Here is a 21,634-nt window from a genome sequence, read left to right as displayed (position 1 = left end):
GATCGAAATAATTGAGCTTTGAGGCTGAAAGAGTGCGGTGTTTTCTTCCGCATTTGACGTCATCTGTTTTGCGCGAGCAATCCGCGGACAAGTGGACTCCAGCGCATTTACTGCAGACAAGTTCTCAAAAAATATTGGTGGGGGTTTGCGGGTTTGCACCACCCTCTTAAGAGCCAATCGGAATTTTTTATTTTTTGGGTTTCTTGTTTAAGTTTTTTTTAACTGTAGAATATCCTTCGGCAAACCTAATAATAATTAATAATTTTCAGCACCAAAGTATTCTTAATTTTTTAACTTCTTTAGCTAAGAGTCAGCTGTTTTTTTTTTGTGTTGCGGAAAATTGAAGTTATTTTCCTGCTCTATAGGCAGGAAAGATTTCTATTTGAGAAGTGACGTTATTTTGACGTTTTTACTATTTTACCGATTGCTGCAATAATTTGAACTTTTGCTGGCTTTTTTCAATATCTAACGTACATTTTTTGCACTATTTTAGAGATAATTCTAGAACACTTTAGGAATATGAACTTCTTTCTCTTCACTTTCTTTTTGTATATTGCTGACACTGCGCTTCCCATGAATTGCATTTTGGTTACGCAAGTTCTTTGGGGTTAGGGGTTAAGAGTTTGTTCTCACTGTATGAGTCTTTCATAGGACTGACTATGACTACTAAGAGGACGGCACAGGGCGTAGATATGCGCAATACAGAGGGTTGCTCCAACCCCATAGCCTCTACTAAGCCAAGACCGTTAGTGCGTGATGAAGAATCACATCCTGAGCGAGGTAACCCTGCTACTTAACTCGGTAAGATCCCTTACTGTCGCCTGACAAATAGAGTGATTACTGAGTTAAAACAGAACACTAAGGATCTAGACTTGAACTCTGGATAACGGGTTCCTCTTCAACAGTGGCTCCCTTGAAGAGTATTAATAGGGTCATTAAAGGGAAATGATTTCAAACTAGGACTACTCTGCACGGGATACCCACACTTGTGACAATCCTCGCTCTGATTCTCCACCGGCTTGGGCATCGGATGTGCAGGCCCAAAACTCATTCACCACCAAGACGACCAGGGCAGAAAATCAGGGCCCTGGAGGAAGCAAGCTACTGGTTGAGGATGGACACCTATTGGACGGTGCATCCTCGTCAGGCTCTATACGTAGCTCTATAGAGAGCCTGTTACTGGGCGAAAATGAGCTTGGCGCAGTTTAACCAGCGAAAGCAATGGAGATGCAGGCGACCCCTGCAAATCCTTTACCTGATCCTAGGGAAGCTGCGCTAGCTCATTTACGTCTCAGTCCTCCAACGCTTTCGTCTGCGGACGGAAGTAATGTGGTTAATTTGGATGCAAATCAAAACAATTGGATTTTGGCGACAGTCAAGTCTGGAGGCGATAGGGAAATCGAAAGATGTACTTAGATTCAAGTGAATGAGAGTTGAGCAAGGTATCTTGAAGGTGCAATGCTCAAACACTCAATCGCTCGAATGGCTGACCAAAACTGTGGCTGCGATGCCAGCGTTTGAAGGATGTAAGTTTGTCATTCAGCAAACTAACAAAATTCAAAAACTGGTGAGGGTAAGCATGCCGATCCCTGGGCCTCCAAGGGAGCCGCGTGCGATCATCTCTAGGCTTCATGCCCTGAACGACGGACTTCATACGAAGCACTGGAGATCATACCACTATACCAAAGCGGGGACGGATCCTAAATATGGAAACTGTTCTCGCTTGGTTCTTGGTGTGGATCCAGAATTGTTGAAGGTCATACGGTCGAGGTATGGAATACGCCTATATTTGAATCTGGGACGGATACTAAATAGTTACCGTCCTCGTCTTAAATATAAGAAAAGTGGAATTATGGCTGTCGATATGACATCAAATATTTCATTTACTCAAAGCAACTTGCAGCATAGCATATCGGCTACGCCTCTTTTATGCCGCATTCAAGCGAAACTGTACACAAATCCTCACATAATGTTAATTCAAGAACCGTGGGTGTCTAAAGGACAAATACAGGGCTTAGGAGATATAAAGTGGGGGTATATCTATATATATAAAAATTCAGCCGTTTTTCGCGTTGTGATGAACTTTACGGAGAATGGCTCAACCGATTTTAACCAAACTTTGCCACATTGAAGAGACACATATGGAGAAGGTTTGTAACTATGTTTGGTTAAAATCTCCTTTACTTCTTCGTCAACAGCGTTCTTTTTACGCGTGTGGTTGTTATTGTAACCGATTGCATGGAGCGTACATTTTACTCATATATGTATAAGTTAACGCAGCAGTATTTATGCCTAAATTTTCATTCCATTGCATACATTTCAATGGAATGCAAACATACATACATATACATATATTCATACAGCAGTGGCTGCACGCCTGCATTCGCATAGAATAAAAACATACAAATTAGCAGGCACAGCTGTAGCTGACCGCCTGCAATAATTAATCGTAACACAATGCTGCCGTGACTAACTTAGCACTTTACTTAATTCTTCTTCTTTACACCCACACTTCGGGATAACCGAAGCAAAACCATTAGCTCAACGAACATGAACAGGTCGTCGCTAAAAAAGTACTTAAGCAAGGCCGTTTTCTTAAAAGATTACCAAAGGCTATCAGTAATAGTGCATAGTGAAAGTAAGTGTTAAAACTAACAAGAAATTGTTTTATTTGGTAAAGTGTTCAAGTGAAGCAGTTTCCAGGCATCAACCAAAGAGATAAAAGAAGTGCGTCAGAAATATTTAAGAGAAGAGATTGTTTTCACATTTTCCAACGATATTTTCACGAAAAATTTACAAAACATATATTAATTTTGCAAATGATTGATAACAAGTAAAACAGTGAATAAATGGTGTGAAAAATACGCACAACAGAAATCGGCAAAAATAATTAATATTTTAGAAGTTTTTACTTAAGATATTTAAGAAAAGAGATTGTTTTCACACTTTCCGTATATATTTTCAAGAAAAATTTCAAAAATATATATTATTTTTGCTGATCATTTCCCATTTCTGTTCTGTGTAATTTTCATTTCAACGCGTGCTCACAGTTCAATTATATTTTAAAAAAATGGCGCTAACAGTATGTTAATTTGAATTCCAGTTTAAAAACAAGAAAAGTAGCAATCAAGAGCTCAGAGTGACATAAAGAAGACCACTTTGATTCGGTAAAAGAAATGCCAAGAGGTAGAAGACATGCTAACATCGGACGTAATACACGTCACAATAGAAATGTGCAAAATCACAGACAAAATGAAAGTGAGGAAAATCATGCTGATATATTCAGTCAACAAAGAGATCGTACTAGGTCACGTTCTCAAAATCGGCTAATAAATATCAATTCTGTAAATTTGAATGGCGCGGCGTTTCAATATAATCCACAACTTGATTATTCATCTCACAAATACCTTGCCATGGGAAGTATGGATAAAATTTGCGGATTTTGTCAAGCATTGAAATTCAAAACTGAAACATCAGGCATGTGTTGCGCTGCAGGAAAAGTTCGTTTATATTACGTTTCCTCCAAAAGCAAACACCGTGTTTGCAGGAGTTGTGTTTGGGAGAACTGTCAGCTGTTTCCACCGGAAGTTTGGGAGAAATTGTGTTTGAATTGTCTTTTGTTGACATTGTGAAATAAAAATTATAAAAATTGATGGAATTATAAAATGATGCATAAAATTCAATTTGTTATGTTGATTTTATCATTTTATTTTAAAATAATTGATAGTGAGTTGGTCACATATTATTTAAAAAAAAGGTTAAGGGAAAATAAAATAATTTTAAGTGTTGCTGCCAATTTAATGCGTTCGCAAAGTGTATGGTCTTTGGTATGGTAAACAGATTTATGATAAATTATTTGTGTATAATGTACATTTATATAATAATATATTTTAGGAACATTCCAGTACGTTTTGGGAAGTAGACTGCCAGAGTAATGGGGACAAGTTTTTCAAAGATAATTTCCGAATGGAAAGACCCTGCTTTGAAAAATTGTGCAGCAAACTTGAAAAAATAGCCAAAAGAAAAACGAACTACCGAAACCCGATTTCACTAAAAAAGCGCGTGGCAATTGCTCTGTATGCACTAGGATCTTCTAGTGAATACAGATCAATTGGACATTTGTTTGGAGTAGGCAAAGCAACTGTTTGCAAAATACTCATCGAGTTTTGCAATGAAGTTGGGACATCTTTGGCTCCAATATATTTGAAAAATTTTCTACTGACAAGGACGCAAATTGAGAATGGAGTCGCAGATTTTAATGCAATGGGCTATCCACAATGTATTGGAGCAATAGGTAGGTTTATAAGTAATGCGATAAAAATAACGTTTAATCAAAAGCATCTTTATTATACAGATGGATGTCATATTGAAATTCATCCAAGAAAGGAAGAAGCCATTGATTACTAAAACTACAAAGGGTGGTATTCCGTAGTACTATTGACTTTGGTAGACGCAAAATATAGATTTGTTTATATCCGCATAGTGTGACCCACACACCCGAACAAAAAAAATTCAACTATAGATTGTCTAAGTGCCGGCGTGTTGTGGAAAATGCTTTTGGCCATTTAAAAGCCCGGTAAATAAAACTTAGAGATTCTAATATTTTTAAAAATTGGTAATACAGGTTCTATTTTAGATTTAGGAGAATTGGAAAAGGCGTGGATAACCACATCAAAAATGTAAACACAGTTATTTCATGTGCATGTGTTTTACATAATTTTTTGATTGCTGAGAAGGATTTAATTTTGGAAAATTGGATAGTGGAAATGCATCGCGATTCCAGGCGCAATATTCAATACGGCACCAATGCAGTTGACCGATCTGAAGGAGAATCGATAAGAAATGCGTTAAAGGAATATTTCGGTGAGTAATATAACTTTTTTCATCTAGATTCTCCCGTATGTTTTATTAAATTAACCATAATTTATTGGTTAAAAAGGTTATTTGGTTTAAACAATTTTATCTTCAAACCAAATATTTATTTAAATATTTCGACCTACAAAAGCCACAAAGAGTCCAATTGGTTTGAATCTGAAAAACAACTTTTCACCAGAACAATAAAATTTCTAATACATAATTTTATAAAATAACATTTTATTCATTTTTGAAAAAAGATAGTAACAGGCACTTAGTGCAACTTTAAAAGGCACAATTCATTAAAACTTAAATATCATTTCACATATTAATTTTTAAGCACTTTCACAAGCAATATTTCAAAGGATTTATTAGTTTTAGTTAATTAATATCTCTCCAAGAAACTAACCACACTTTCTGTCAATAATTCAATAGCAGCAACCTTTTTTTTCTCGATATCAATTAACTCAGCAGTTAGTTTATTGTTTTCCGTCATAGCAGATTTAATAGTTTCGTTTAATTCACTTACTTTCGCATTTTTTGCTTTTGCTGCAGGTGCGGAAGCTTCGTTCAGTGCTGGAGACGATGGTGGCGAAAATGAAAATGAAGCAGACGGAGCAGCTCAAAGTGAGGAGCATGAAGGTGAATCCGACGATATTGGCGAAAGTGATGAAGCTGGCGAAGCAACCGAATCAGGCATGCCTACATATATAAATAGAAATTGACATTATAAAATTAGATGTAAATACAAATAAAATTACATATATACCATAAATAAAAAAATACCTGTTATACTATCCACAATGACCGCATCAACATTATTTATTCTATCGCTTCCTATTATCTGGTGAACCCTCTGGTAGTGCTTCCAAGAAACAGGAGAACATCCTGTCTCTTGCTCTGCTTTGCATTTTCTGCAAAGGAAATTGTGTATTTTGTATTTTATGTCAATTGGACGGACCTCATGTCCAAGAACTCCCAGCGACTGAGCCATCTCCGCATATATACGTGAGTTCTTTCGTGGACCTCGCAATTCAGCTGCCTCCTCACCCCATATATCCTGAAATACTTCGTCCGCAGAAGGAAGCCAAATCAAATGTCATATTAACAAATTGCAATCATTGTTGCCATGTTTCGATATGAATGCAATAATAAATGAGGAAAATGAACAACATTGCCACCACTTAATAATTAAATTAGATGCAAACCCAACAAAACACACTTTGAAAAATGGGTTTAGGTATGGAGTTGTGTTTTAATTTTGTATGGGATTTGACAGGTGCTTTGTTTGGTGTTTGCGCTAAGAACACGATAGCGGCAGAGAACCCAAACTCCGGCTGCGGTGGAAACGTAATATTATATTACCAGACATACAATATCCGCCTGAACCAGTAGCTACATTATTATCGGGAACATCACCCGATTCCAAACATTTTCTTGAAAAAATTTCCACACATAATTCATGTTTTCAAATGACATCTTTTGGTGCTGGAAAAATTATAACCGATAACTTCACGCCAACGTTCAAGGTAATACATAAATTTCAACGTTCAACAACATTCGCTGACACATCAAATGAATCATTAGATTTTATGGACATAAATTATGGCTTTTTTCAGATTCAAGGGCAAGCATATCACTTAATAGGTTCATTACTACCACTACCCGATCAAGAGTCAAAATTTTTGCAAATTTATTTCATTAATGACAACGATGACGAACTTGAAGCATGATATTTTCCAGAAATATAAACAGAGTCATTATGAGAGAGTTACAAGATTTATTACACACACACAATGTTTTGGTGCAAAGTTTAAAAAAAACAATCGAAAGATTGTCATCTGATAATCATAAAACTAAAATTGATGCAAATAAAACGCCTGTCGGCGAACATCGTGGAAGATACAATCAACCAACTTCAAGCAAGGAGGTTGCAATTGTTATATCTGGAGATGAATTTCAACCAAGAGGTATTGTTTTGCAAAGAAGAAATGATACACTGCAACGTGTTAATGAAACGCATCGAAAATATGATGCATTACAATATCCTCTTATGTTCTGTCGTGGTGAAGATGGTTATTCGATTGATATAAAACAAATAAATCCAGCAAATGGTCAAGAATCAAATAAAACTGTAAGCGCAATGAATTATTATGCATACATAATCATGATAAGAGAAAATCAAGAGAATCACATTTTAAAATGTCGTAAATTATTTCATCAGTATATTGTTGACATGTAGCGAAAATAGAAACAGAACGATTGAATTACATTAGATTCAACCAAAGAAAATTACGCTGTGACGAATACATACATTTACGAGATGCAATTAACAACGATACCAACGTTAATAACATTGGTCAAATGGTAATATGGCATATGCATGAATACGCCCAAGATGCAATGTGTTATGTCAGAAATTATGGTCGACCCGACTTATTCATAACTTTCACATGCAATCCGAAATGGGATGATATTAAAAATCATTTATATTCTGGGCAATCAGCTACTGATAGGCATGACATTACTGCAAGAGTGTTTAGACGAAAGCTACAGTCTCTAATGGATTTCATTGTAAAACATAAAGTTTACGGAGATGTACAATGTTTCATGTATTCTGTGGAATGGCAAAAAAGAGGCTTGCCTCATGAGCATATTTTGATTTGGTTAAAACAAAAACTAACCACAGATAAAACTGATCATATTATATGTGCTGAAATTCCAGATATAAATGAAGATCCAGAATTACAAAATCAAAATTCTCAATGTATAATAATGGTAATGGTAAATGTTCAAAAAACTACCCAAAGCAATTAATTGCTGAAACAATGACTGGAATTGATGGATATCCATTGTACCGTAGAAGATCACCAGAAGATAATGGAAAAACAGTCACTGTGAAAATAAATAATCAAGATGTGGAGATCGATAACCGTTGGATAGTTCCGTATTCCAAATTATTATCGAAAACATTTAACGCACATATAACTGTTGAATATTGTAACTCCGTAAAATTCATCAAATACATATGCAAATACATATATCAATAAAGGAAGTGACATGGCAGTATTTGGAGTTGTAAATCGAAATGAAGAAATTACTAATTACCAAATGGGAAGATATTGGGAGGTTGAATTAGTTTTAAAGGTGACACACAGATGGCGCTATTTATCACATTTGTTTATCAGTATCTGTCATTTCGCTGAAGTATAAACAACGCAGTGTTTTCGTGCTCCGAGTATGTCAACTTTCGTGCCGTCGAAACGCAATTTGCGGGAAGCTTTGCTTTTCTGCTTCAATTTGAAAAAAAATACAGCCCAAGCCCGTGAATTGCTGCAGGAGGTCTACCCAGACCATACTCCGTCGATTTCAACATGTGAGTACTGGTTTCGACGATTCAAAAGTGGTGATTTTCACTCCGAAGACAAGGAGCGTCTTGGCCAGCTCAAAAAGTTCGAGGACGCGGAATTGGGGGAATTGGTAAACGAGGACTCGTGCCAAACCCAAGAAGAGCTTGCTGAATCATTGGGCGTTGATAAATCAACCGTTTGCAAGCGTCTAAAAGCGATGGAAATGATCCAAAAGCAAGGACATTGGGTCTCGTACGAGTTGGAGCTGCGCGACGTCGAACGGCGATTTTTTACGTGCGAATTGCTGATCGAGCGACAAAATCGGAAGGGTTTTTTGCATCGGGTGGTGACTGGCGACGAAAAATGAATCCACTACGATAACCCAAAACGCAAAAAATCATGGGGTTTGCCCGGCCACGCATCAACGTCGACGGCCAAGCAGAATATTCACGGCAAGAAAATCATGCTCTGCATTTGGTGGGATCAGGTCGGCGTCGTATATTTTGAGCTGCTCCAACCGGGCGAAACAATCACGGGGGATCGTTACCGACTGCAATTGATGCGTTTAAGCCGGGCATTGAGAGAAAAACGGCCGGAAACGGTAAAAAGGTACGACAAGGTTATTTTGCAACATGACAACGCTCGGCCGCATGTTGCTCAACCTGTCAAAAAATACCTTGGAACGCTTGGCTGGGAAGTGTTACCCCACCCGCCGTATAGTCCAGACATAGCTCCCTCCGATTATCATTTGTTCCGTCATATGAGTCTCGATTTGGCGGACCAGCGGTTCTCCTCGTACGAGGCTACCAAAATATGGGTTGAGTCATGGATAGCCAAGCAGCGGCCAGAATTTTGGAGAAACGGCATCCGGAAATTGCCCGAAAGATGGGCAAAAGTTGTAGCTAGCGATGGCCAATACTTCGAATAATATATTTTGTACCGTTTTTTCACAATAAAGCCCCAAATCTTCGAAAAAAACCTTTAAAACTAATTCAACCTCCAATACATTAGTAGCAACGAAGCAGTTTGGAGAATATTATTATATCATTTCCGGTTCATGATCGCCATCCAGCTGTTATTCATTTGTCAGTCCATTTAGAAAATGAACAAAGTGTTTATTTCACTGAAAATACTGCTCAAGAAATGGCCGAACGACCACCAGCAACAACACTAACTGCATTTTTCAACTTATGTGAAACAGATTTATTTGCAAGAACATTGCTTTATTCAAATGTTCCTAAATGTTATACTTGGAATGCATCATCAAGGTCCTGGGTACGAAGGCAACGAGGAATACCTGTAGATGGATATACAGGTGTTCATTTGGGTGATGCAATCGGACGACTTTACACTGTGCATCCAAGTAAAGTGGAATGTTTCTATTTACGTTTACTCTTAGTTGATATTCCCGGCCCAAGATCATTCGAAAGTTTGAAACGAGTTAATAGTCATCTTTGTTGTACTTATCAGCAAGCATGCAAAGAATTGAATTTGCTTGAAAATGATAATCAGTGGGATGCAACTCTTATGGATGCATGTGCAACAAGTTCTCCACACCAAATAAGAACACTATTTGCCATCATTATTGCTACATGTTTCCCAGCAAACCCAAAGAATTGTGGAGTACTTACTAAGAATACATGACAGAAGATATCCTACATCAAGTACGTCGCATTACTGTTAATCCGAATTTGAATTGTACAGATCAATTATATAATGAGGCATTAATTAAAATCGAAGATGTTTGCCTGATGATTGCAAATAAAACTCTATTGAGTTATGTATGATCGCACCAAATCGTCCGATGCATGATGCATACAATGCAGAATTAAGACGTGAAAAAGAATATGATCGAAATGATCTGAACACATTTGTAACAACAAACCTACCAAAATTAAACACAGAACAAAGGCAGGCATATGACACAATTATAGACAATGTTGCAAATGAAAGAGGAGGAATATTCTTCTTAGATACACCAGGTGGGACTGGAAAAACGTTTTTGTTGTCGTTCATTTTGGCCACCATTCGATCACAGAATAATATTGCATTGGCTTTGGCATCATCTGGAATAGCAGCAACGTTATTGGACGGCGGTCGCACTGCACATTCTGCATTAAAGTTACCATTAAATATGCAAGTAAATGAAGAACCAACTTGCAACATTTCTAAAAATTCTGGAATGGGAAAGGTTTTACAAACATGTAAAATTATTGTATGGGATGAGTGTACGATGGCTCGTAAAAAATCACTGGAAGCCTTAAATAGAACACTAAAAGATTTTCGAAATAACACAAATATATTTGGTGGTGGACTAATTCTATTGGTCGGGGATTTTCGACAAACTTTGCCTGTTATTCCCAAATCAACAGGCGTTGATGAATTGAGAGCGGGCCTTAAATCTTCTAATCTGTGGAGATATCTTCAAAAACTCACATTAACTACTAATGTTCGTGTGCAGTTACAGAATGATCCAACAGCTGCTGAATTTTCCGAACATTTGTTGGAACGAAAGCCAATTGATAAGAATACAGGCATGATCACACTTCCAACTAATTTTTGTACCGTAACAGAATCAAGAGTACAATTAGTGCAAAATGTATTCCCTAGCGGGTGAGGGTGAGTTCTTTATAAAGAGGGAGAGGTCCGTCCGTTAAGGTGTGATGCGACCCGTGCCGATAGTCTGTCAGGCTTGGGGCTCTTCTAATAAATAACCAAGTCTCGAACGGAGCTTACGGATAACTGGCGCCCTCCGTAATAAGGAGGGTGTACGAAACCCACCCAAAGGATAGCGAACTGTCACAGGAGTTGAAAGAAGCGATTGGAAGAGCGAAAACGATCATTCCTGATTTCAACCCCGACTTTAAACCTGTACAACCTGCTCCAAAACGACAACAGTCTTTGGAATAAAAAAAGCCAAGCACAAAAAGCACAAAACAATTGGACGCCCAGAAAATCATCTGCGGAGGTTGCAAAAGACTGCAATATTATAGGTGTTCTGAACGAAAACCATCCTGAAGGTATGATCCCCAAGGCCCAATGGAAATGGATTGGGGCCGAGCTAACGAAAGTGGCACTGAAGGTTATTCTGGATAACCCCGGCCCCCCGCTTGCGTGCGAAAATTTAGGCTGGCACCAAGGCCAGATAAAAATAATAGCGTGTGTCGATGAGAGATCGGTTCAGCTGTACAAAGAGGCCATCTCCAAAGTCGGCGAAGTGTACCTGAATGCCAAGCTAGTGGTCGTGGACAGGAAGGATAATCCGTCCAGGCCGCGAGCAAGGGTCTGGTTATCTTCAACTGTCGAAGACCGGGTAGAGATAATGAAGCTCATTCGGGTCTGCAATCCGGACATCCCAACGCAGGAGTGGAGATAAGTAAAAACATTAAGCAACAAGAATAGCGTGAAAGAATCGAAAGAACAGAAGCGCGCCACTATGCAGGCTCTCCTGCTCTTGACTGAAAACTCAATTGAACCGTTAGCGAAATGCGATGGGCAATTGAGATACGGTTTTGTAAAAGTAAAGCTTCACATCTACAAAACTAATACGGAAGCAATAGAGCTCCTCACCACTAAGGAAAGTACAAAGCCCATGAGCGAATTAGTCCCGTGAGCGAAACTGAGCCATTGAGCGAAGACGATCATCCCACCGAAGAGGAATACGCCTCCTCAGGCTCAGAAATGGGATTAGGGAGGTTGTACTTCGAATGGGAAAGTAAGCATTCCGTACAACAGCGCAAGTATTTCGAAAGGGAACTTTTATGCGAAAATAAAGAAGACCCAGACATAACGCTAACAGCTGATGCATCTTCTTCAGATAAACCTACACCACTGTAAGGAAGCCTGCCTTGCCCTCCTGGATCGTCTGGCAGAAGATCAGCCGGATGTAGTCCTCATCCAGGAACCCTGGGTACGGAATGGCGAAATCTGCGGCTTGAGGACATCAGCTTACAAGGTATATAAGACCAATTGTGAAGGTACTAAAAGAGCATGTATAATTGCAAAAACACATCTTAATATATATATGATTAAAAATTTCAGTACACAGATACTACGACGGTTAGCTGGGAAGTGAGCGGAAGCAACATCTGGCTAACCTCGCTTTATTTTGCCGGAGACGACACAGGTCTACTGCCGTCGCCGCTGATAAGAAATCTTGTGGAAGACTGCAAAGCACACAATCGCGAACTAGTTCTAGGAGGTGACGCCAATGCCCACCATACCGTATGGGGGAGTTCGGATACCAATGAACATGGCGAGTCTCTCTCTAATTATATTATATGTAGTAAGCTTTTAGTGTGTAACATAGGTAACGAACCCACATTTATTACGCGCAATAGACAGGAAATTCTTGATATTACGCTAGCATGTCACACCCTCTACGGAAAGATGACGCAGGGGAGGGTTCTGAACGAACACTCTTACTCCGATCAGCGCTATATAGAAATAAAATTTGGGGAAAACAGCTCACGCGCCCTGCCTGCTAGCAGGAACTTGAAAAAGACCAATTGGCACATATATAAACGGGAACTTAAGGAAAGACTTCCTAATTCCCGAAATATTACTATTGAAGATAGAGAATGACTGAACAAACACGTACAAATCCTTACGGAGGTTTGTAGAACTGCGCCAAATAATGCCTGCCCTATAATTAAGTATAAGGGGAAGAAAAAGCGGCCCTGGTGGTCAGAAGGCCTGACAACATTAAGAAATGACAGCAGAAGACAGTTTATTAGAGCGAAAGCGACACGAGAGAGTAAAGACTGGGACTGCTATTACAGTAAGCTAAGAATTTACAAAAAAGAAGTTAGGAAAGCGAAAAGGTCTGGTTGGAGAACGTTCTGTGGAGAAATCTAAGGAACCACAGAGGCTTCTAGACTGCGTAAAATACTTTCGAAAAAACACTATTCGTCCGGATACCTCAAAAAACTGGATAAGAGCTGGACTATCTCGAGTGCTAGTGGACACACTCTTTCCCAGCAACGAATCATCTAACGTATTAATCAACAATAGTACAGAAAGACCTAGCTCTGACATTGAATGACATTGAATTGATTATATCACTAAATCCAGGATAACCTGGGCAGTGAACACCTTTGAAACATTTAAATCACCGGGTCCAGATGGATTATTCCCGGCCCAAATACAACATTCACTGAATTATATTATGGAGTGGTTAGCGGCTATATTCAAGGTTGCTCTGAAACTTAAAAGTGTCCCATCATTATGGAAAGAAGTAAAAGGTAATAATTAATAAGCTTAGTATCTCACAACATGCGTACTGTAAAGGGAAATCTACTGAAACAGCACTTAACTCACTTGTTACAGAAATTGAGAAGTCAATTTATAATAAAGAATTCACACTGGTAGACTTCCTTGATATCGAGGGCGCGTTCAACAACATCCTGACGGATACCATAATAAAGGCACTGACGGATTTCGGGATCTCTGGCGCTCTGGTTGAGTTCATCAAAACCATGCTCTTGAGCAGATTTGTGATCGCAGCCCTAGGGAAATCAAAGATGAAGCAAAAAGTTAGCAGAGAAACACCTCAAGGTGGTGTGCTGTCCCCTCTCCTATGGGTGCTAGAAATAAACTTCTTGAGACAAGACAACACGTCGTAGCATATGCGGATGATGTTGCAATCGTAGTAAGAGGGAAATTTCCCAATACACTTAGAGAATTCATGCAAGATTTACTAAACATGGTTGAAAACTGGTCAAAATCAAATGGGCTAAGCGTCAATCCCGATAAAACTGAACTCATCCTATTTACCAGGAAACATAAAATTCCAAATATAGCTCCCCCGACTCTAGGTGGAACGGCACTGTCCTTTAGTGCCGAGGCCCGCTACTTAGGTCTAATACTAGACAGAAAACTAAGTTGGAAGGCAAATGTCGAAGATAGAGTAAATAACGCGACAATAGCACTCTACTATTGTAAACAGCTGATGGGACTAATTTGAGATATTTCCCCATCTATCGTATATTGGCTTTAACCAGCAATTGTCAGACCAATCCTAACTTACGGCATACTAGCTAACAGCTGCCAAAGCAGCTCTCAGACTAAGAGATATAGGCCTACTCAGAACAAACCAAAGAGAACACTCTTCAATTTTAGAAAAATTCCCCTGCATTCCTGGCACAACGGATTTCTGTAAGACCAAGGATATCAACTTAAATAAATCCTTTGTCAAAGAAGAATGGGATAACGGGCTTATTGTTAAGAAAATTGATATAAACATCTACACAGATGGCTTAAAACTGGACATCAAAGTAGGTGGAGGGGTCTACTCCGACAAACTCGGAGTATGCCAATCATTTCGCTTACCTGATCATTGCAGTGTATTTCAGGCGGAAGTCACTGCCATAAAAGAGGGACTTAAAGAAATAAAAAACGAGAGTATTATCCGCAAATGAAGTCTTCATTTACTCGGACAGTCAAGCAGCAATAAAAGCGCTGGAATCAAAAACGCACTCGTCAAAAACCGTTCTAGAATGTTTTAAACTACTAGATGGCGTATCTAAGAGCTACAAGGTGCACCTTATCTGGGTGCCAGGCCACACGAATATAGCAGGAAACTGAAAAGAACTGTTGTTTAGCCCTGAAAAGAACTGTTGGTTAGCCCTGAAAAGAACTGTTGGTTAGCCCTGAAAAGAACTGTTTGTTAGCCCTGAAAATAACTATTGTATAGCTCTGAGAAGGACTGTTGTTTAGCTCTGAGAAGAACTTTTGCGTAGGTGTAGTTTTAAGAACAAAATCTAAAAAAAATGTCATGAAAATTATTAGACTTCGCGCACGACCGCTGCGTAGGGAGCCGACCTCGCGTCTGAGCCGCGCGGGTACCTTACTCATAGATCTAAACACCCCTTGGTGACGCCCACTTCGCAACGGGCCGTGCAGCAGAAATCGTAATATTTTAATTTCACCACAACTTCAAAACCAAACGTCCAATTTTAATCAGTCAAAGACCAAATATTGTCAACATAAACTGTACTTATTGATGAAATAATTTATTTTGATAAGGATTAATAGCATGAGTAAAATAAACGCGTTTAAATGTAGTCCAAAAAAAAAATCAAGATTTTTATTATAAATAAAAATGTGGTTGTTGTGCCTCACTCGACATAGATAGATATAGTGTGTCGCGGACTTTTTTGTAGATATTTATAAGATCTACAATTAATTATAACATTTTATGGTTCTATCTTTTGTAGTTTAGGCAGCGTACGTAAAATAAGTAACTTCTTTGGTTGATTTTTTTCAGTTTGTGTCCGAAAAGTCCACATATAATATCTTACGGAACCCTATTTTTTTCCAAAATAAAATATAGTCTGTGTTACTCGTGGATAATGTAGCTTTCGAATGGTGAAAGAATTTTTAAAATCGGTCCAGTAGTTTTTGAGCCTATTCATTACAAACAAACAAAGTTTTCCTCTTTATAATATTAAAAAAATAAATAAATAATTGGCGCGTACACTTCTGTTAGGTGTTTGGCCGAGCTCCTCCTCCCATTTGTGGTGTGCGTCTTGGTGTTGTTCCACAAATGGAGGGACCTACAGTTTCAAGCCGACTCCGAACGGCAGATATTTTTATGAGGAGCTTTTTCATGGCAGAAATACACTCGGAGGTTTGCCATTGCCTGCCGAGGGGCGACCGCTATTAGAAAAATGTTTTTATTAATTTTGCTTTATAATATTAGTATAGATATATATATATAAGTAAACATGGTATGTATGGTATATGTATATATGGTATATATATATATAAGTAAAAAAAATCTTCAAAGTTCACTTATTTTTATTATTATATTTATTATTCTATTTATTATTATATATATATTATATTATTATTATTACACATATTTATTATATTATAAACACATACATATACATGTAATATGTTGTTTTATTGGGAGTAATAAACACACAATACGATTTATCTAGGAATAGAAACTTTATTATTAATATCGAACTAAATTCACAACAAGTAATTGCACGCGGTCGACTAACCTAGAAATAGAAAAATCAACAATTAAAGGTTTTTACTCCTATTGCTTTTGTAGATCGACCATCTGCTTTGAATTCACAAACTTGACTCATCGCATAAACAAGTGCAATCTCCTCAATTATCGTTCTCTTCTCTGTGTAGTATACTAAGCTTATATTAGTGTATACATGTGAGCGGCAGCACTCACAACAGTACGCAAAGCTTACATCTCCCCCCAAAAGAGCAAATTAATTGGGGATTAATTGGTTTAAGGTTTAGGAATGAGCTTTGATATGTGGTAAAGTCCTAAGGATCTTTTACTTCTTTCAGTTTTTATTCTGCAAATTGAATCTGACACCATTGCTTGTATTTCGAAAGGACCGGTTCTAATTTCGCTCATTTTGGATCTGTTTAATTTATTGCAGCCCATTACGTAGACCATATCCCCTTTCTTAAATTTATAATATGTCCTATCCTTGTCGTAGTTGGCTTTGTTTACTTCATGTGATTTTTTTGATCTGAAAAACGCTATTTTCCTATCTTCTTCCAGTTTTCCAGGTTCCATCTTCTTTGCTAATTCTGGTGGTAGTAAGTCCGTAGGTGTTCCATTTAATAGGTACGAAGGCGAGTAACCTGTCACAGTATGATTCGTTGAGTTGTAGGCTTCTACCACACTTTTTGCTACAGTCGTCCAAGCTACTTTCTTCTTTGTACTGTTTAAAGCACACCTAATTTTGTTAACCAGTGTTTGGTTTAACCTTTCATTCAGGCCATTTGAAAATGGGGCATCGACGGCTGTAAAAATTAATTTTACGGAGTGGTTCTTCAAGTATTCTTTTAATTCATCAGAATTCAATGCTGGGTACTGATCTGAGAGCAATATTTTCATTTCATTGTTGTGTATTATCTGATCTATTAGTTTTGTATAATCCCTAGCCAGTTGAGTTTTGGAGCATGAAATATAGGCGTAACGTGTGAAATGGTCCGTTAATAAATGTAGATATTTTTTTGAAGATCCATTACCACCAAATCCTCCTATTGTGTCTACCGACATTATTTCAAAAGGCTTTTCCGCTGGTCCCAGTTGTAACATTAGTCCAAATTTTCTATTTAATCTTGTCTTGTTTTTAATACAAACTTCGCACTGACGACATGTTAATTTGATATTTTGCAGCAGATTTGGTGCCGTGTAGAAAGGTCTTATTTTTGACTCAGTCTGGTTTATACCTATATGACCGTAATGTTCATGCACCTTCCTAATCAAAATTTTACTATAGTCTTCAGATAAGATAATTTTTTGTTTTTTTTCCTTCTTTCTTTGTCTGTAGTACACGCCATTTTCCATAATGATATTGTTTTTATTCTTGATTTCTATATTTGAATTTTGGTCATTGATTATGTCGCTTATGTTCACAATATTTACCGTTTGCAGTTTATCTTCTTCATTTTCATTGCTCTCGAACACCGGATTTCTGCTTAGACAATCTGCTTCCACGTTATCTTTTCCCGGCTTATACTTAATCACGAAATTGTATTGTGACAAGTAATGGGTCATATCACCCAGCTCATCGTCCGTTCTGTTTTTAATATTTAAATTTTCAAGCGGTTTATGGTCTGTGTATATCGTGAATGATATGCCTAATAGCCAATGTTGCCAAAACTTTAAACTTTCTTTTATTGCTAGACATTCTAGAAATATGGCTTTCTTTTTTTTTTGTGATGCATTCAGTTTTTTTGAGAAAAATGCCACTGGTTTGATTTCCCCATCTTTTTGTGTTTGTTTTAGAATTGCACCAATTCCTTCTATGGACGCATCGGTGTGAACAAACGTTTCTGCTTCTCGGTCATAAATGGCCAAAATTGGTGTTGAGCATAGGTAGTCTTTTATTGTTTGAAACGCTATCTGGCAATCAGTATCCCACTCATATTTCACATTGTAAATTGTGTAGTGGATCCAGTGTCCTCGCAGAATTAGGGATATATTTATTATAAAAATTTACTTTACCGAGGAATTGCCTCACTTGTTTTCTTGACTCTGGTACTGGAAATTGTTTTATTGATTTGATGTTGTCTTTTAAAGGTGTTATTGTACTATTCGTTATTATGTGTCCCAAGTATTTGGCTGACTGTGCTGCAAATTTACATTTTTTTAAATTCAGGCGGAATCCTTCTTCGGCAAGTGCCTTCAATAATTTTGACAAGATGTCCATGTGGTCTCCAAAACTCTTCGAAAATATCATGATGTCATCTAAGTAGTTTATTACACATTTTGATAGGCCAAATTTTCGTATAACATTGGCCAAAATTCTTTGGAAAACTGCTGGGGACGTTTTTAGCCCAAACGGAAGGCGTTTCCACTGATAGTGACCTTCTTGTGTGACAAAACCTGTTTTTTTTCTGTCGCTCTTTTTTAATGGTATGGACCAAAACGCAGAATTAATATCCAGGGTAGTGAAAAACTTGCAACCTATTGTTTTCACCATCAGATCCTCTATCAAAGGGAATGGTTGCGACTGTGGGACGATGATTTTATTCAGATCCCTGAAGTCAATACACAATCTTGTCTTTTTCTCTTCATTCCCTTTGAATGCCAGTGTCACAGGAGCAGCGAACGGGCTGTAAGATTCTTCGATTAGTCCATGCTTCAGCAATTGATATATTTGTCCTTCGATTTCATCTTTATCATCGAAGGAGCATCTATATGGTCTTTTTGAGCAATATTTTTCTTCCTTCAAGTCTATGAAAGCTTCGTAATTTTTCACTTTACCAACATCGTATTTATCTTTCGCAAATATATCTTTGTAGTCGTTCAACAGTACACCAATTTTTCTTACCTGGTTTGCATCCAGATAATTGGTGTCCATTTTATATTCACTCATATCTATCCCTTCATTGAAATGTATTTCGTGTTTTAATTTTGCCTCATTTTCATGAATAGAATCATTTCTTTTTATGTTAGAGTCTATCTTCTTACATGCATTTGGGTTGGCGCTACTATGTAAATGAATATTTAAATTACCATCGTGGGTTAACCCAAACTTCTTAACCGCGTCCAATCCCAAAAGCATATCATGAGTGAAATTCTTCTCGTTGCAAATGAATGCATTTATTTTTTTTTTCTATATTATGAATTTTACAATTCAATTCTACTAAACCTTCTGTTTTTCCCCCACCACCAATTGTTTTAAATTTATATTCACAGTAATTTGATTCAGGATTCTTCATTTTTATAAACTTGGAATTTATTAAGGTTATATTTGATCCAGGGTCGTAGATACCTGTACATTTTAATTTGTCATTTAGTATAACCTCAATATTCAATAGTGGGGGAATATCTAGTTTTTTTTATTTTGAAATTCATCAATTTCCAATGTTACATTCCTGCAATGCTTTTCTCCTTCTTCCTTGAACCAGCATAAGTCTTCTGGATGAAATCTGTTTTTCTTTCCCATCTTAAAACATATTTGGCATTGAGTTTTCCTCTTGAGTTCAATTTGTGATTTTATAGGACTATTTTTCGTTGGGTTATTTTTTTCTTTTGTAATTTGATTTTCATACATTCTTAAATTGTTAAATAGAGTGGTTGGATTTGTCATTTCTTGTCTATCCAGTTTATTAGTAATAAAACCCGGTAATCCTGCTACAATTAAATCAGTGAGTGTTCTATTATCCATATCACTGTTGTATTCCAATAATAACCTCTCCTTTTTCAATGAGTATTCCAGCAAAGAGCCGTTCAAGTGTTTATAGGTTAAGGCATAGATTACTGATGACCAACTCTTATCCGCGAATGTATCTAGGAAATTGTCTCGCCAAGTTTTCCATTGTGAGTCTAAGCTGTGCTTGATTAGCATAGATTCATACCAGTTTGTCTCTACGTCATTCAAAAATAACTTCAAAGCGCTAATCTTCTCCGTATTGATTTCTAATCCAAATCTATCACATTCACTTTCAAAACTCTGCAGCCACTGTTTTGCATTTGAAACTTTATTATCGAATTTTTTTAATACGAATCTTTCTGTGATTTTGCTTAAGTCATTATTTCTGTTGTTGTTATTGATGCCTGTTACACTTAATCCTTCCATAACTTCTGTTAATCTTTTATCTCCGGTAGGCTGATTTTCTAATTGAGTAATATCCTGCAGTAAATAATCATCCATAGCCATGTTTCCAGTATCATCTTTGTATAATTTTAAAACTTCATCTGGCACCGACACCCACACATTCCTGAATTGACCTCTTTTTTGTAATGTTTTTTTTATTTTTGCAAATTCTGCTAACTTTGTCAAAGGAATGTGGTGTTTTGCTGCTTGAAAACATGTAGGAATGTGATATTTTTTTCCATTCTCTTCTGTTACTGATTTTATAATTATTGTATTATTCTTTGGATCTTCGTCTGCTACCAATTCCACTTCGAATTGCAATTAGGCATGGTCTTTGATAATTGTTGATTTGTAATATGTTGTTTTATTGGGAGTAATAAACACACAATACGATTTATCTAGAAATAGAAACTTTATTATTAATATCGAACTAAATTCACAACAAGTAATTGCACGCGGTCGACTAACCTAGAAATAGAAAAATCAACAATTAAAGGTTTTTACTCCTATTGCTTTTGTAGATCGACCATCTGCTTTGAATTCACAAACTTGACTCATCGCATAAACAAGTGCAATCTCCTCAATTATCGTTCTCTTCTCTGTGTAGTATACTAAGCTTATATTAGTGTATACATGTGAGCGGCAGCACTCACAACAGTACGCAAAGCTTACATACATATAAAAAAATTCAGCAAAAAGACTAAAAATTAGACTTTTTCACTACACTTAGTTCTGTTTAAAATAAGACAAACTTAAAAAGAAAACATAACATAGTTTTTAAACTAAGATCACAAAAATTACTTTCAGTTCATTTTCTAAAGCTAAGTTACTAATACAAACAATACAAAGGTTTGTATTTTGTACTCATTTGCATTTGGCTAAGGAAGATAGTGTCAATATTAAGAATTCCTGAGTTACTGCACGTGATCAGAGAGTTCTGCAAATACCATTTTCTTGAAATGAGATTCATTGCATCGAAATTTGCAGCATTCTTGACTTTCGTCTTGCAAAAAAGAACGAATAATGCAAACCGAAGTTAAAACTTGATGACTGAGCTTATTCCTTTTTCTGTTACGATAGAAAAAATTCTCTCGGAGTCTGCATTACCATGAGGTAAAGATAAAACGAACTTTGCTACTTTATCCAAAATAGGAAAAACAAAATTGTCATTAAAATTTTAAAGTTTACAGACTTCGCCCCAAAACTTTTCACCTCCCATCTTTAAAAGGTTAGATTTTTCGTCTTCAGAGAGATTGAACTCAAACGTTCTCCACTCTTGTAGGAGAGAGTTGGCATCCACTCATACTATTTTACAAATGTTCTCAAATGTGAGATCAT

Source organism: Anastrepha obliqua, chromosome 6 (genome assembly GCF_027943255.1).
Source record: "Anastrepha obliqua isolate idAnaObli1 chromosome 6, idAnaObli1_1.0, whole genome shotgun sequence".
Classification (NCBI taxonomy): Eukaryota; Metazoa; Arthropoda; class Insecta; order Diptera; family Tephritidae; genus Anastrepha; species Anastrepha obliqua.
Note: the sequence above shows the minus strand (reverse complement) of the source record.